At 43.0% G+C, this 16,643-nt stretch overlaps 1 protein-coding gene across 4 annotated transcripts in view; it reads left to right on the top strand.

Moving 5' to 3' along the window:
- LOC148406876 (uncharacterized) overlaps window positions 1-16,643 on the top strand; it is a 150,570-nt gene that overhangs the window by 37,350 nt on the left and 96,577 nt on the right. Inside the window, exon 1 of one of the 4 annotated variants that reach the window (XM_088403196.1) lies at window positions 8,197-8,253. The exons of the other annotated variants lie outside the window; for them this stretch is intronic. The gene's annotated coding sequence lies outside the window, so the exon portion shown is untranslated. Of the gene's footprint in view, window positions 1-8,196; window positions 8,254-16,643 lie in introns of those variants that run through there. 4 annotated transcript variants of the gene reach the window in all.

Below are 16,643 nucleotides of genomic sequence, written 5' to 3'. Positions count from 1 at the left end.
GAAGCCTTTAGACTTGAAATCCCAGATACTTCATTTATATAAATATTTTTACATCTTTTTTTTCTAGGGTTTGGCGCAAGGACTACATGAAAATGGCTGAATAAATACATGAATAATTGATTACTCTAGGTACTTCAATCCACGAGTAAATGATTGTTACCAATAGATTGCTTTGGTACCTAAGGAATAGATGACTTTAGTACCTAAATTTATTACTTTAGTACCAAATTAACTAGAGTACTTGATTACTTTGGTTTCCTTAGCATTTAGTTACTTCAATTATCTGATGACTTTAATATTTACATACATAAAGTAATTAATTACTTCAATATTTAATTTAGTGACAACCTTTTTAAACCTTTGATTACTTCAGTACTTAACGTACAGTATATATACATATATATATATATATATATATATATATATATATATATATACATATATATATATATATATATATATATATACATATATATATATATATATATATATATATATATATATATATATATATATATATGGATTGAATTAGTTAAAGGGACAGTGTGTAAGATTTAGACCATTTTTCATTAAAAAGGAACAAATTAAATGATTATATATTTCAAAAACTTGCAAATAAATGCGTTCTTCACAACCAACAGTATGTTTTAAATATAATCGTAGTTATCATTAAATCATATTACATGGGGGGGTGGCACTCCTCCGGAGGCTGTCATGTCTTTTATAGCTACGGGCCACAGTAAATGCAGCACCTCGTGCCGTCCGTAATGGAAAACGTTCTAAATCTTACACGCTGTCCGTTTTAATCTTTTGAAGAAGTAAAGTTTATTTATTTTTTTTGTTGGGGGGAGGGGCTAGCATGACTTGCCCCTCCCCTGCTATAATACCAGAACTCAAGCTGTTATTCAATGCACGAACAATGTACAGTATTCTAGCAAGCTATGCTAACGTGACTTCCTTTATTATAGTCGATTTTAAAAAGATTAAATTGTGACAGAGCTCAATAGGACTTTCACTTTTTGACTCCAAGTACTGAAACAAGCAAACTTTTTCTCCCTTGGATCTCATTTCCGGAGACGCTATGAATCATCTGCCAATCGTCGCTCACCTCTCATTGAGGTGTCCGTCCCCACTTCAAATACTCTTACTTGACGTGTAAAGAGAAAAAGTCACTCATGAATCAAAAATGCAAATGCATTTCTCCGCCCGCCAGCCCGCCGCTCATGTGACATTAAACCCGGCGCCGCAAACGAATGGTCACAGCTCCTCTGGATTATTCATTTGAAAAAGTTTCTCAAATGGCTGAGCTGTGTGTGTGTGTGGGGGGGGTGGGGGTGATGGCGGTGATGATTGGGTGGGAGTGGTGACTGACTGAGGCCCAGAGGATTTGACTGGAGCGCACCCAGCAATACTCAAGAAAAAAAAAAAAAAAAAAAAAAAGTGCTTTGTTAGAAGAGCGAGAGGCATCCCTTGGGCTGTCTCTTTGAATAAGCCACGAGTAAAGCGTCTCACACACACACTTCTCACTCACTCTGTTCCCAAACTACCCAGCGCCCCCCCCCCCTCCCCCCCCCCCCGCCCCTCCCCACCCGCCCCCTCTGTCTCCCCTCAGACCGACAGAAGTATAATTGTGCCACAGGGTTTTAGCTGCGGTGACATATCTGTCACCTGGAGACAACCAGGCGCTCCGCGCTCTCCGGAGGAGCCTCGTCTTCCTGTTGGGTGTCATGGTGAGAGGCAAGCGAGGAGGGGGGGGGGGGGGCGGGACGAGGGGGCAGGAAATGCATTTGGGGTGGGGTGGGGTGCTCGTTTGTTGACTTTTGTCACTGCATCCGTGCTTTGTAAACTTTATATCTTCCTCCCCGTTTCCAAAAGAGCTCGAAAAAAAGTTTGGAAGGCCGGCACGCGTTTTGTTTTTGTTTTTTTGCCTGCTACAGGTGTCATTAACTAATTCGCTGCCTCCGTTCCCCATACTGATTTTCACTGACTGACTTTTGTCTTCTTCTATAAGTACCAGAAATGTTCTTTTTTAGCTATTTCTGTCCCTTAATCAGCCATAGAACCTTGACATGATCCTCCCGGTTTTAATGATGTTCCTGTGTGTGAACGAGGATGGGCTCGGACTATAGTTCAGTCGGCGTGCTTCTTTTATTAAAAAAATGTCGTAACAATCTCAGCTAACACGTGCTGCTGTTAGCTGCGACAGGCACTGGCCGCGAACATGATCTGTATCTGATCTTTTGATGGCCGCATGAACTGCATAGATTGATATTTTTTCAAATGCGACCCAGGCCGCTTGGGTATGCGCTTCTAAATCCGCTCCGTTTCCAACAAGCGACAAACGTCACAATTCCGCGCTCAAAAAGGCGGAAGCATTTTGGAAAAAACAATACAACAATAGCAGAGCGTTGTGTCGGTCTCCCCTGAAGAGAAGGAGACATTACTCTCACGGCACTAAATGCCATGGCCAAATATTGAATCCCCCCCCCCCCCCCCCCCCCCATCTGAAATGTAACCGGCAGCCTTTCAAACCTCCATAAACGTTAATCGCGCCCGTTGTGCGACGTCAGCGTCCTCGACGTATGCGGGACATTTTTGAGCCATTTGCCGTTCCCACACGGGCATTTATTTGGAAATGCGAACGACTCCCCCCAAAATTCGTAATTGAGCATTGAGCCCCGCGTGAAGCTACCCCTAAGACCGCGCTTGATAATCTGATGCACTTTCTTGTCCCCGCGTTACGGCCATTCTTTTCACTTTTTACTCCAAACGTTTCTGTACGATTTGTCGGCGCGAGTTGAGCTTAGTTACGCCCGACTCCATTCTACGCTCACGCCAAGAGTTTGGCGGCGAAAACGCCGGCACAGCTGATCCCCCGCGGGAAAGGTTGTTAACAAATCGGCGGTCCGGGAGCAGATGACGCCGGACCTCGGAGGTTCCGACGCGGCCCGGGTTAGCCGTCGGCCTCATTCATCCCGCTCCCCGTCTCTCGGTCTCCGTGCGTCGGGTGGTCCCGCCTCGTTAACGATGCATGAGCCAGGCGACGCCAGAGAGGGGACGCTCGAGCGCTCCAACTAGGTCAAACCGTCTTAGGAACAAAACACAACAGACCTCAAGTTTGCGCAAATCATTACAGCAAAACAAACCCGTCACTCGCTTGACACGTTTGCACCATAATAAAAATCATCATAAAGAAGAAGGGGAGGAAGAGAAATCTCCATTGCAAATTAGCCCCCGTGCCGGCTTGTGAAGTTCGGCCTGTTTGAAATGCGTATGAAAACGCCACAACTTACCTTGTCGCTGACATGGGGGTGGGAGGGGGGGGGGGGAAGGAGAAGGGGGGGTCGAGGGGGAGAAGAAAGACGTCGCGCTCTTTGAGGGCCGCCCCGCCGCCGTGTGTACACAAGGCGTACGCGCCAAATAATAATAATAAAAAAAAGAAAGCCCGATAAACCGGCGGCGCGCGTTCATAAAATATACATTGGCTTCTTTGTCTTTCGTTAAGATCTTCCGCAAATAGCGCTGATGCGAGGAAAGTGAGAAGAAGAGAAGAGAGGAGAAAACCAGCGCGGCTGGCGGGCGTTTGAATAACGACTTAACCCCAAACTTAACTGTACTTTTCCCTCTTGTATGCCACACAACCTGCCAGTATTCATCGCGCGGTCTTCTCATAAGACGGCTGTACCGAGGGCTAGGTGATCCGTTGCTTTTATTTGATCGGCTTTATGAAGTTGCGCCGATCGTTCGAATAATTCGAACAAATGTCATCCCCCGAAAAGCGGAATCGAAGCAGTGCAAAACAAACACTAAGAAAATAAAGACAAACGTTTTCATACACTGGCCGCTAACTTGAGCTGACAACCGTCAACTTTGGCTGACTTTGGTTGGGTAATCAAGGATGATGGATTCTAAAAAATATTTGATATCTGTCCGAGGTCGTCCCATTATCGGCCGGGCCGTTTATCGGGGCCGATATTTGGGAATTTGACGCATAACTTTTGTTCATCTTTTTAGCCTTTAACGCAGAGTCCACGAGATGATTTTTTGTTTCAAATAATGCTCGGAAAAAAGTTTTGATATTCTTAAATGATTGTTGTGTTTCGATGGAAGATTGTTTTATTTGTGTATGTATGTTTAAAGGAAAGGTTTTGTCGATAGAAGTACTTCGGTTTTGCTTGTCCGGGTTTGATGGCGGGCAAAAAGAGGCAGATGACTGCGCATGTGGGCCCTACTTTTAACACTTGTCTCTCTCTATTTTTTTTTTTTTAACTTGCTTGCTGAGAAACTTAGCCACAAAAAAAAAAACATACAAAAAAAAACGATTTTTTTTTTTTTTTGGGAAAGAAAATAAATCTTTCTGGACATATTGTTAAAAATATCAGGCCATATTGTCCTGTCCTTGTACACAACCTGAGATCGCAGTCATTAATTTTTTTTTTTCTTTATGTCATCTTCGTCGTCGTCTTCAGCAAGCAGCTGCGCCGTCAAAGTCGGCTGGCCAGGAAGTGGAAGTGGTGTGGCGAGACAGATGCAAACGTTATTTTACACAGCGTTCCCGTTCTTTGGTTTTCGGATGCCGGGGCTGCGCCTCGCTGCTTTTGTTTTTGTGAGAAATGACTGACGGCCATCGCCATGGCAACCATACATCTGTTGAAAAAAACATGTAATTAAAGTCGAGCCGTGAAGGGGATCTTTGAGGCGGTGGGGAGGCGTGCGCGACCGAGAATTTATTATTTGTGTCTGCTAGTAGGGGGCGCCAGTGAGGCTCATCTGCTGTAGATGTTTGGTCAAGTTCTGACCTTGTCAAGCTGTCTGGTCCTGAATCCTTTTCCGCTGGGAAAATAAAAAGTACCAATTTTTGTACTGATCACGTAACGAATCAAACTCACTAGGCAATATTCTGAATTCATGATAACAGTGAGCAAAAATATTACGGTCACAGTATTATGGCATTAAAATACCAGCCCTGTTTATTTTTTTTTTTTCATTGAAAACAGTATTTTATTTTAAAATAAAATATTGAATATTTGGTACATTAAGAACATGTATACCATGTCGTTTTAATGAATAAATAAATGCATAAATATGTTGACATTCTTTTTTAATGGTTCTTAGCAACCTTTTATTGAAAGAAAAGGCTCTCTTTATCCTCCACGCATGCTAAGAAAGTATTTAAAAAAACAGTGATTGACATCTTGCCAACTCAATATTGAGTATACTCTGCAAGCACTAGTGATACCGCATCACCAAAATTTCCACTGTGGGGGCACATTAAACTTTGGGAGGGGGAAAAAAAAATAAATAAATAAAAAAAAAAAAAAATATATATATATATATATATATATAGATATATATATATATAGATATATATATAGATATAGATATATATATAGATATATAGATATATATATATGTATGTATATATATATATATATATATATATATATATATATATGTATGTATATATATATATATATATATATATATACACAGTATATATGTATCTATATGATTGGTGGTAGAGGAGGGGAGCAGCAGGAGTGACAGCGCCCCATCCCCAAGGTCAGATCCAAGGAGAACGCAGCCAATTACTATGCAGATCAGACGTGATGGCGTTTAGGGGGATTGCTGCGATGCAATCACATTAGCTGGCCAGAGAGGAATCTCCCGGCTGACCCCAATCACGGGGGGGGTGGGTGGGTTGCGGCGGCGGGGTCGCACGCCAAGGTGCCGCCGCCTGTGTTTTATTTGCGCAAAACACTTTTTCCTTATCGCAGGCCGCCACATGATTATCAAGTCAAACAATCCTCCTCCTCCACGGCAGCTTTGAACACTCACGCCACAGCGCGCTTCCATACGTTGCCCCCCGAAACACACTTTGTTGACGTCAAGTCACACGCCACTTTTGGACTTTTTTTGAATGTTGTGACCATCAAAGCTGTTTTAACAGCTTTACCTTGACTTATCTTAACTCATTCAGTCCCAACATTGTATTTATCCATCTTTACAAGGTCCAGACATTCAATCCCTTAGCAGCTAACTGCCTGTTGCAGCTTTCAGCAGCTCGTGTTAGCTGAGGTTTTTATAGCATAGTTGTCAATAAAAAAAGTGAGCAGATTGAACCAACGTCCGAGTCCGTCCTTGTTCACACACAGCAAAATTACTAAAACGGATACGAGTGCACAGGTTATACACCGAAAGGTAGTCCAATTGTCTCGTTTATTAATTGCGATCTTTTGGCAAATACACGCAATCATAAACTTGATGAAACGCGGATGCTGCGCAACGACTGCTTCAAGCGCATTCAACATTACACTGGCGAGGCGTTCACCGACCACTCACAATGTGGGAAACCTGATAGACACTCGAGCAACAAATATATAAGTTACGGATATTAACTTTATAAACTATGACGAGTTTACTAAAGATGGAATTTGTTTTTCTGTTATGCTATTGTTTATCTGTATCTTATACACGGTATCATAGAATATACAAGAATTTGACCCCAAAATTAATAGTGCATCATATACATAGCTACGTCTTATATTTGGGGAATGACGGTAATTAAGATTGTTTCTCAAATATTACCGTCAAAGGTCTCAAATTAGTTGTATGTAGTCATAAATAAGCAGTATGTTTCTCTATGTTCCAATTATATCGCTCTTAATATGAAATTCATAGCGTACTATTCCTGTCACCACATTAAAAAAAAGCATTCATTTAATTTGCTGATACAACAGAAACCCTGTTTGAGTCTCACATACCCCCTGAAGTGCCTTCACACCCCCCAGGGGCACCCGTACCCCTATTTGAGAAGCGCTAATATAGATGTGGTCTAGGATTCCGATGGAGATGGAGGCCTTTTTTGAAACGTGAAGTAAAATGGCCGACAAGTCATTGACCATCAGGGCCTCCAGCGGAATGGACATTTCACCCCCTTTCCCTAATCCGCCCCCCTTTTTTTCCCGCTCTCAGGTGAGCGCCTTGGAGGGCGGATTGCAATTTACCCCGCCGAGCCTCCATGTGTGTGCTTTGTGTATACGTGTTTGTACACTTGCGTGTGTGTTGGTTGCAAATACACCCCCCTGCATCCCCTCAGCCCTTGAACCCCCCCCCCAGCCCCAGCCCCAGCCCGCATGGCCGGTAATGAAGGCGGAGTTTGATCAGGTTGGCCTCGGCGTTCCCGGGAAGATCTCACTTGAGCCACTGGCCCGTAATGGAATCTGCATCTAATGCATACATAAATCACAGCCTTCTTTCAGGACATTTTCATATGCATAATGTCCTCCGACACCCCCTGCCCCCCACCTTCTTCTTAGAGCCTTCCCATTTCCCTCTCTTTCCACCCAATGAGCTTTGTATGGCGCTTGCGGGGGGTGAGCAAGGGGAGGGGGAAGTAATAGTGATAGGAACAGAAAGGCAATGAGTTCCGTCTTTTTTTTCCCCCCCTTTTTTATTCTAAGAGAATAATTCTGTCGCGGCTCCGACTAGATGGGACGAGATGATGTTGAGGATGTTCTGAAGGTGGCCGCCCAACACCTGTTCTCACCGCGCCATGAAAGTAGAAGGGCCAAATAAAAAAATCGGCGGAGAGTTTGTCAAAAAGGACAGTCAATATGGCTTCCCTCCCCCTCACTCTATGCCTTTCTTATGCTAATTGGAACGCATGTTTGCAGATAAATCCAGTGGCCATGAGCCTCACGATCAGAAAGATTTTTTTTTTAATGTGATTGACAAACCTTGACGGACAAATTCCATGCGTTTCACTCCTATCCTTTAGATGGCAGTGAGAAGTTAATCACGGCCCCACCTGGCTCCACCTGGGCCGAATGCAAGTTTACTTTACATGAGAAATCAAGGCAAACTTTTTCTTTCTAATAATTTGTTTTATGCGCCATCACTAGTCTAAACACAGCATTCTGATTAATATCATCTTTGTCAAAATGAAAATCAAGCAGCAAAATCTACTCGTTTTCATCAATCTCAGGGGGCGACCATTTTGCCACTTGTGTTCGACTGAAAATGACGTCACGGTTGCTCGGATAATGACCAATCAAGGCTTACCTGAGTTTGCTCATGTGATGTTCACAAGCTGAGCCGCTATTTGTTTTTACCTGAGCCCCGCGTAACTCTGATGTCATTTTCACTTGACGGAAAGTGACAAGATGGCCATCCAGTGAGATCGATTGGAAAAAGGTGGAATTTGATGCTTAATTCATAATTCCACAAACATGGCGCCAATCAGGATATGAGGTAATACAATATATTACTTTAAGAAATGTTTGTGATGGACTTCCTCTTAAAAAACAAAAGGGGGAAATGTTAGTTAATTTTTTTTACCTAATCGACACATTTAGGTATTTTGTCCAATCATTTGATGTTTACATCCATCATTTCACATCAAAGCATTGAAAAGAGAGAGTAGGGAGCTGAAATTCCACCCAGATGGTAACAACATTTTAAAGTTCAGCACGGCACGGCCACCTAGTTATCGCACTAGTGGGAGCTTGGCTAAAATACTGCAACAAAGTGTAAAAAAATGACCCAAAAATGATCAAAATATTGCGCAAGGCTTAATGATTCGTTAGCTTGATTTTGTCAAAGCTTGGTATCAGATTTCCAACAAGAGTTGGAGCCTGCGCCGAGAGAGAGGCTGTGATGGAAACCGACTTCCTCGTTTGTAGACATAAGGTCTGGTAAACACAAGGATTCGGAATTGGAAAAGAAATTCCGTTTCAGACTATGTTTGGATGCGACGAGACGGCCTCGGCGGCCGTCCGGCACCCGTCCTCGCCACACGATGAAAGAAGAGCTAATAATCGTCGCGAGCCGGACGGTCAACGCGGCCTCCCTCCCTCCCGCCCGCCTCCCCCCGGCTCGTTCTATCCTCCCCTTCTCCCCCCTCGCGCTCTCCCGCCTTTGTTATGCTAATCCGGACGGATGTGGCAGATCTACGGCGATTTTTCACGTGCGAATGACGAGAGATAAAAGGCGAGTGACGAGGTGTCGCCGGCGTCCTCTCGCGCGCTAACAAGCTCTCACACGGCGACGCGTTCCGCCCATTTGCACGGGCGAGACGCCACTCCGGCCCACCTCCTAAAAGTTTATGCCCCCTCGTTAGGGCGGCGGGACGAAAACGCGGGGCCGACACTTTTCCCCCCGGCCACACGTGCGGGACATATGCGCCTTTACGAGCGGCGTCCGCGCAAGTGGGGAACGCCGCCCGTTTATTGGAGGCTCCCCCCTCGGAGCTGCCGGATCAGCACGGCCCCGGCGCGTCCTTAATCACATTTGCATTTTTATTTTGGAGATATTCCTCAAACGTTTGCATTATTGAGGATTTATGACCAGCTCCTCGCCACATCCTCCATCAACTTCACTCATAAAGAAGATTTTCCATAACTCACGGGCGAGCGGGATATGATGGCCCCCGCTGCCCCCGCCCCTCTCAAGTCATTAGATAGCAGAATTGTGATATGGAAAAGTTTGAATAAATCACTTTGTTTATGACTGCGGAGGCCTCCAGCCCCCGATGGAGACCGCGCGTTTGCTTTTTACCCGTCACGGGTGACTTTTGATTACCCTTAAACATTTGCTTCTATTTCTTCGCCTTGATTTAACCCGCGTGTGTGTGTGCCATGTGGTAACAATGAGATCTTATCACGACGACGCAAGTGTCGGGATTCCAGGAAGAGGATGATCAAACGTTTTGTTTTTTTTCTAAATACTTTCAACATTTCTGACAGGAAGTGCTTGAGCGCTCCACCAGGAAGTTGATTGTTCAGTCGGGCCTGAGGAAAAAAAAAGCTGTCCGAGTTATCAATAAAACGAGACTGGAGAATAAGACAAAAAACTAACAATCTTTTGCAAGATAGAGAGAGAGGACCGATGTCTTATGGCGTTCTCCAACTCTTGGTTTTATTACAAAGATGACAAAAAGGTATCAAGTTTCACAGTGATACCATATACTGTAAGGAATTGTTCCGAGTGCGTGTGTGTGTGTTCCTGCACAGCTCTACTAGTGAGAACCGCTATGAGTTTTCTGCCCATATGGTGAGGGCATTTTGGACAAGTGAGGACACTCGCATGTTCAGACCTTTTTTTTGAGTGTCGAGACTTGCTTTTATAGTACAGGTTTGAATTGGGTTAGGGTTGAGGTTAGTGTAAGGGTTAGGATTAGGCAATCATTTCCGATGGTTAAGATTATGGGCTCAGAAACGCATTGTACCCATGGATGTCTTCCGTGTCGTCCTACAAAGCAGTGTGTATGTAGACGGGTGCAATAGGCATGTGTTTTTATTTAAAACTACATGGGTATTATTATTCCATCATTGATCCAGAATAAGGGTTTCTTTCCATACAGTGGGCAGTGACCCGCTCCAGCCAGCAGATGGCACTGTAGCGGGAAAAAAAAATGCCAAGTGGTAGTTTGAACAATTCCCCACTGAGCCTTTCGGGTTAAATTTGGACTTGGCAAGAATTCCTTTGTGGGTTGATTGGATTCTTGCCTGTCTGATTGTTAGCGTCACCTATGTGCCATCAGTCCTCGTCAAGACCCCCCTTCCTTTTTTTTTAAGGCCCCACCGGCCCCCCTTTTCCAGCCCCCACACCCACTGTGTTCTCTCACCTGTGTCTTGTTTGCTAATTAGTCATCTTGCGTTTCCTCGCTTGCTTTCTCTTCTCACTCTGTCGCCTCCTTTTTGCCCACCTCCTCCCCCTGCGCCTCTTTTTTTTCCCTTCCCTCTTTTCGTGCCACTCGTTAGTTTCATCGACATCACTTCCTGCCTGGTGACGACTTGGCTACATTTTATTCACACCGATGAGTAACCCCCCCCCCCCCCACCTGGGTTCAGCAAAGTTGTCCCTGGCCGTCATAGGAATGTGGCAGAGCACAAGGATGCCGAATGATGATCAAATCTTCATCTTGATTGCGGTTATCTCTGATACGCTGCTTGGTACGATGGCTAAAGTATGTTGCCATCCTTCCTTCCTTGTTTACTTCCTTCCGTCTCAGGAAAAATGCGAATGCTTTTTACCCGGAAACATCGGGGAAGAGTTTTGAGCTGGAGCAACTGTACTTTTTTAATTGTCATTGTATTACGATGAAACAATATGAACAAAAACGACCGGGTCACCTCCAAGGTCCGCATCGGCGATCCCGCCCCAAAATGAAGTCACCACAAAACAATCCATAAAGTTGCATCAACTTGACCCAGATATCGGCGCATACATTTCTAACTCATAGTTTGGGTTATTTTTAATCGCATCTTTTTTAGATTTCGTGACTCATTTATAATTGAAGATCATTTTATAACATTTCCGGTGTCCATAAAATTGGTCATCCTTTTGCATTTAGCAGTACTCACAGTGAGGACAGTAACCCTGTAAATTAAAAAAAAATCACACAAAAAGGACAGATTATTATTTTCACGACTGATTTGGAAAGTAATAGCTGCTTTTTGGGTGCCGAGTAATGTAAAAAGTGACTCGAGTGCATTTAAAGTTTTTAGGCTACTTCATGTATAACTATATAGTTTGAGGTTTCACTATTTTTTTTTTCAATATATTTCTTTTCCCATCAATTTGATTCAAATTCTGGTTTCTTATTCTGGTTTCTTATTTTGCTTTTGTGCAATCTCAAAATTGATATTATCAATTAAATCCGTTCCCTCAGATTTCCATTTGGAATAGAATATGCAGAATCCTCAATGCATTTGTGTGCAGGCAAATATCACGTATGAATTTAATGTTTTAAATCCCGGCTCGCTGATTTCCTTTTTTTTTTGTGGGGGGCCAGCGAGCGATCATGTCACACGCTTGGCGAGGTTCAAACCGCGTGCGAGTAAAGAAATAAAGAAATAAATAAAGTGTCTGGCTTGCGCGTACGCTCGAATAGGACACAGCGAGACGGAATAATACCATCAAGGATCTGAAAACGCACTCGGATTTGGGCAACAATAAAGGCCGATTGCGCCGTGATCGTGGCGCAAAATTCACCATTGCACACTAACTTTCATCCCATTATGAGCTATAAAAGTGAGAATCGGGGCGGTGCGTTTTAAGAAAATGCAAATGGCGATCCATCAATCAATTTGTTGCTCCCAAAACCGCCATCAAAGGGGCAGAGGCTGTGAAGTATGCAATCCCATCAACAAAACGCCCGATTGAAAAGGGAATCCTTCAAGCTTAATTAATGGGGAGCCTGCCACTATTACTTGGTTTGTTTAACGCGCCTCGCGTAGAGGGCGACTTGTCCCTTTTTTTTTTTGGGGGCTGGGGGGGAAGGATTGTTCAACATTGCTCATGCACAAAAAAAAAAAAAATACAATCCATCTGGGCTTTAATCCTTTCCTCGCGCGTCTCGACATGTCATTATTTTGATCCCCTCGCAACAATGGCGGCGGTGCACATCACTGGCATAATTATCGCCAGGCACCCACTTCTATTTGGAGAAGAAGTACTACCTGCACACACACTTAAAAAAAAAAAAAAACCTGGCTGCTCCGAGATAGCCAATTACATCTCAGTAAACAGCGGCGAGCTTCGTTTTGCGCCGAGCGCCGTCGCCGATCTATAATAAAAGTCAATAGTGGAAGAAGGGAGGAAGAAAAAAAAAGTTTGTCTGCAAAATGTCAAGCCGGAACTTTGTGTAGATGAGTCAATGTAAATAAGGCTTTAATAAGCGCCCTCCCCCGTTCGCACACGGAAATCAGATGTGAAATTCGTCCAAAAAGCGGGCGGGAAAACAATACGTTTGGCCCTAGCCAGCTAATAATAGCCGAGAAGCTTAAACAAAAGATCACTCGGGCGTTCATTTGAATATTCAAATCCTTTTTTAATAAAACTCGTCTTGATTCCAGTCCCCCAAAAAACACTTTTTTTTTTTTCCTTCCAGCAACACGTCATCCAAAGATAATCAAACAGTCAGCATTTGTTTCAAGTTTTTGTCCATACCAGATGCAAATCTTGTTGCTTTTAAATATACGACACGCAAAGTGAGGGGGAGCGAAAATTGTACTTTGCAGTCAGTGAAATTGCAAAAAAAAAAAAAAAAATTAATTGCCCAAAATGTTGGAATGAATCGTTTTCTAAATATTGAAAGCAATTTCAAACTTAATAGAAAATTAATAAACTGACTGACCAACAAGAAACTTACATTAGTACACAGCTGTCGTTATCTCAATCTAACATGCAACATCTAAATTCATATGAGTGCAAAATTAATATTATAATATTAATAAACTTGTGTTTAATTCTTATTCGTTTCTTTGAATGTTTACGATCATTTTTCCACAATTAAAATACAAATTCTGATTTCAATTTAAAAAAAAAACAACAACAAAAAAAACAATCCCCTAATTTTATAGCAGTGGTAATCACATCGAGGCGTTTTCAAGGGGTACGTGAGATTTTAAAATAGGTTTGAAAAGTAGCATCAATGCAAAGATCTTTTAAAAAAGTTATGAATTTAAATAAATATGTTATGAAAGTACACTGCAAGCTCATTCAAACAATTGTATATTATATACGCTTTTCTATGTCGTTATTCTAAAATCCCAGTCACCCCGATATCAGAATGGTTCGACCCGAACTGTCATGCCTTAAAAAAATAAAAAATCTTTGTTTTATTTGGAGTACCAAATATAAAACTGGAAGCATGCCCACTTTGCCTTAGAAGAACTTACATTTTTGAATGGTACGGGGGGCGAACAATTACCGTATATTTTAAAAGCTGTGGTCTGAATATTGTGGTTTCTGCAATAAACAGGGGGGGTCACTGAACTTTGTGAATTCAATGAATTGCCCGGCCTTATTGCCGGGAAGAAGTTCCCTGCCTGGTCGGCCGCCGTTTCATTTGGTGATTGACGAGGCCCAAGCCTTACATTAAGTGCAATATTCAAATTGCACCTCCTCCCCTTCAGCCCCTCTCCGCTATGAGCCGTGACCTTCGCGGGGCGTGCGGGGGACCCCCCCCCCCCCACTTGCACTAGGTTTGCCTCAGGCGCATGCTATATAAGCATATGTATATTGATATATGGAAGCACGGACGTCCCCGGGCTATGCGATGAGGCGACTTGTACATTCGTATATATATTTGTGCGGCCGTGTCCGGCTGTCGGGTGGCGGGTAAGGTTTGCCGATGGGAGGTGGGCCGTTTCAATCTCCCTGCCAAGCATTTGAATATAGGCTGCTGATTTATTGCCTTATTCGTTCTGTCTTCTCTATGCAAATGCACAAGCTGGCTGGGGGGGGGCAGGGGGGGGTGCACTTTGGTTGTATGCATAATGAGATTCCCAGGGTCATCCCTCCGGCGTGTCGGGGACCTGTACCAAAGCCCGATGGGTGGAGGGGCCGCTTGCAGGGGAAGAATGGACCCCCGCTAGGACGGGTCCCCAGGTGGGCTTGCATGGACCCCCCCCCCCCCAATCCTTCCTACCCATCAGCCTGGCAGGCACCCCCACTCCCTACCACCACCGCCATCGTTTTTCTTGCATTATACGTGGCACAGAGATGGGTACATAGACCAAGTAATTTGTCAATTACGTTTAAAAAAAAAAAAAGCACGTAAAATGTCAACATGCATTTTTCATTCATATGTTTTAATTGATTTTTAAGAGCACATCAACGATTGTGCGGTAATCGAAATGTAATTCCATTGAAAATTGTGTGCAATTTTAAACTTACAGCAAATGAATAACCAACCATTTATTCTACTTATTCTAACCCCCTGTGCAATATACACCAAAGACGAAGCATTGAAGACACTGGGGAGCTGAAATTTCGCCCAGACGATATATGCATGTCAAAGTCCAACATGGCACGAATAAAATGACCTAAAAATGATCAATACTGCACACAGATACATTTACTTATTAAAGTTTATTTAGCCGCATTGGCTAAAATGTTACCTTTTTTTTTTTAATAATGAATCTAACATAGTACAGCACTGATGGGAAATGTCAATTCTGGATGGGTTGGATTCATTTAAATTTACTACACCCCCCACGGCTTGTCCTCCAAGCGTGTCGCAGTCAATGCATTAGCCTTATAAGTGCGCCCCCCCCCACCCCCAGATCACACCAATTACGAATCTGATCTGTATGTTTAATAATTGGCCTCTTTAGACACATTCAATTGTGTCCAAATGGGAGCGGAATTGATTTTCTTTTAAGGATATTAGCCGATTACGCCGACTACTTCTCACCCCCCTCCCGTCCTCATTTGAATAATGGTTAGTTCTGTGATCTTTGCGCAGCGTGGCGCCATGCCCTCAAGGTGGGGCGCCGCCGTCGAGCCGATGCTGAAAATATCAAAATATTTTTAGAGTCACTTTCGTACGTGTTTGAGGATTCGTTGCGCCAGGCGTTAGGCGTCAATTATTGCGCCCGGCCAGCCAATCGGCGAAGCCGAAAGAGAGGCCAAGTCTCGTACGCTGTGTCCTAAACGTCTCGTTGAAACAATTTGCCGACTCTGTGCTTTTAATTGGGATGAAGACGCGATTAAATTGCTCTGCTTCTGGCGGTCGGAGGATAAACAAAGCGTAAAACACAGTACTTACTCCTTTCGCACTATTATCAGTTTATTTACATTATTTGTAAACCTTAGTCGGTTTAACCATAAAGAAAAGCCGGTTAAATTTTGAGCTTTTATGGTGGGCGGCAAATAAAGTTCATTGAAAGCGTTTCGCTTTTATTGGTAATAAAACGACTACAATGTTGCACTCTGGCTACTTTGTGCGTGAAAACAGTTTTTGAATGCTTTGTAGTTTTCTTCGAAAGTACGACAAACTCTGCTTGCATATCAAGTTGGCTTATTCTGATAACTGATTGGTTTGAATTTTTTTTGCTACACAAATCGTTGAACTAATGCGATATTATTAGCACCATTGTTGTTTTATTGCTATTTATTTCTATTCTTATTGCGATTGTTTATGGCGCGAACATGGAATGTAGTCTGCTACTCGGGGAAGTCAATGGAAAAGGAATTTCATGTAATAATGCTACACATATGAGAGTAAATCTCTTGAATCTTGAATGTGATGGCAGGGGGGTGCATCGGGAAACTGGCTTTTGCGCTGTGTAGTGTCATTACACATGTACGGCACCGGGTGGTGCTGTCGCGCTCGCTCTCGTTGTCAAACATATGTGTGGGAGTTCTAAACGTTTTCAATTGCTGTCAACTGTGATTTAGAAAAAAAAAAATCAGCACGTCTCATACTATTTTCTTCAGATCAAAACGATATCAATTTACATTTATTTGTATTCTTTTTTTTTTTTCAGTACCAAAAGATTCAATTGGTCAGAAACACTTGTAGTTTGAATAAAGTTGAAAATTTTTGTCATTTTAGGCACTTCAATGCACTTTAAGCTTTTTTTTTTTTCAGATTCAGAATAAGCTGTAACCTGTAATATAAATGGCTGTTTTTTTCTTTTGGTAATGTTAAGAAGGATACACTTTGAAGTACACCTATGTAATTTTCCAGAGGTTGGCAACATTTTTTTGTTGGGACGCCAGTGCCACACCCCTCTTCCGTCATCGCAGGTCCGTAAAAAGTGAAAAGCAAGGTACTGCTGAGCTTGAATTGACTAAATAATAGCTCTTTTTAGGAATTAAAAAATGCAAATTAAACAACAAACACTTTT

This window comes from Hippichthys cyanospilos, chromosome 20 (genome assembly GCF_059441005.1).
Source record: "Hippichthys cyanospilos isolate Australia breed blue-spotted pipefish chromosome 20, RoL_Hcya_1.0, whole genome shotgun sequence".
NCBI classification, from domain to species: domain Eukaryota; kingdom Metazoa; phylum Chordata; class Actinopteri; order Syngnathiformes; family Syngnathidae; genus Hippichthys; species Hippichthys cyanospilos.
The sequence above is the reverse complement of the archived record's forward strand: the minus strand, read 5'-3'. Positions and strand labels throughout refer to the sequence as shown.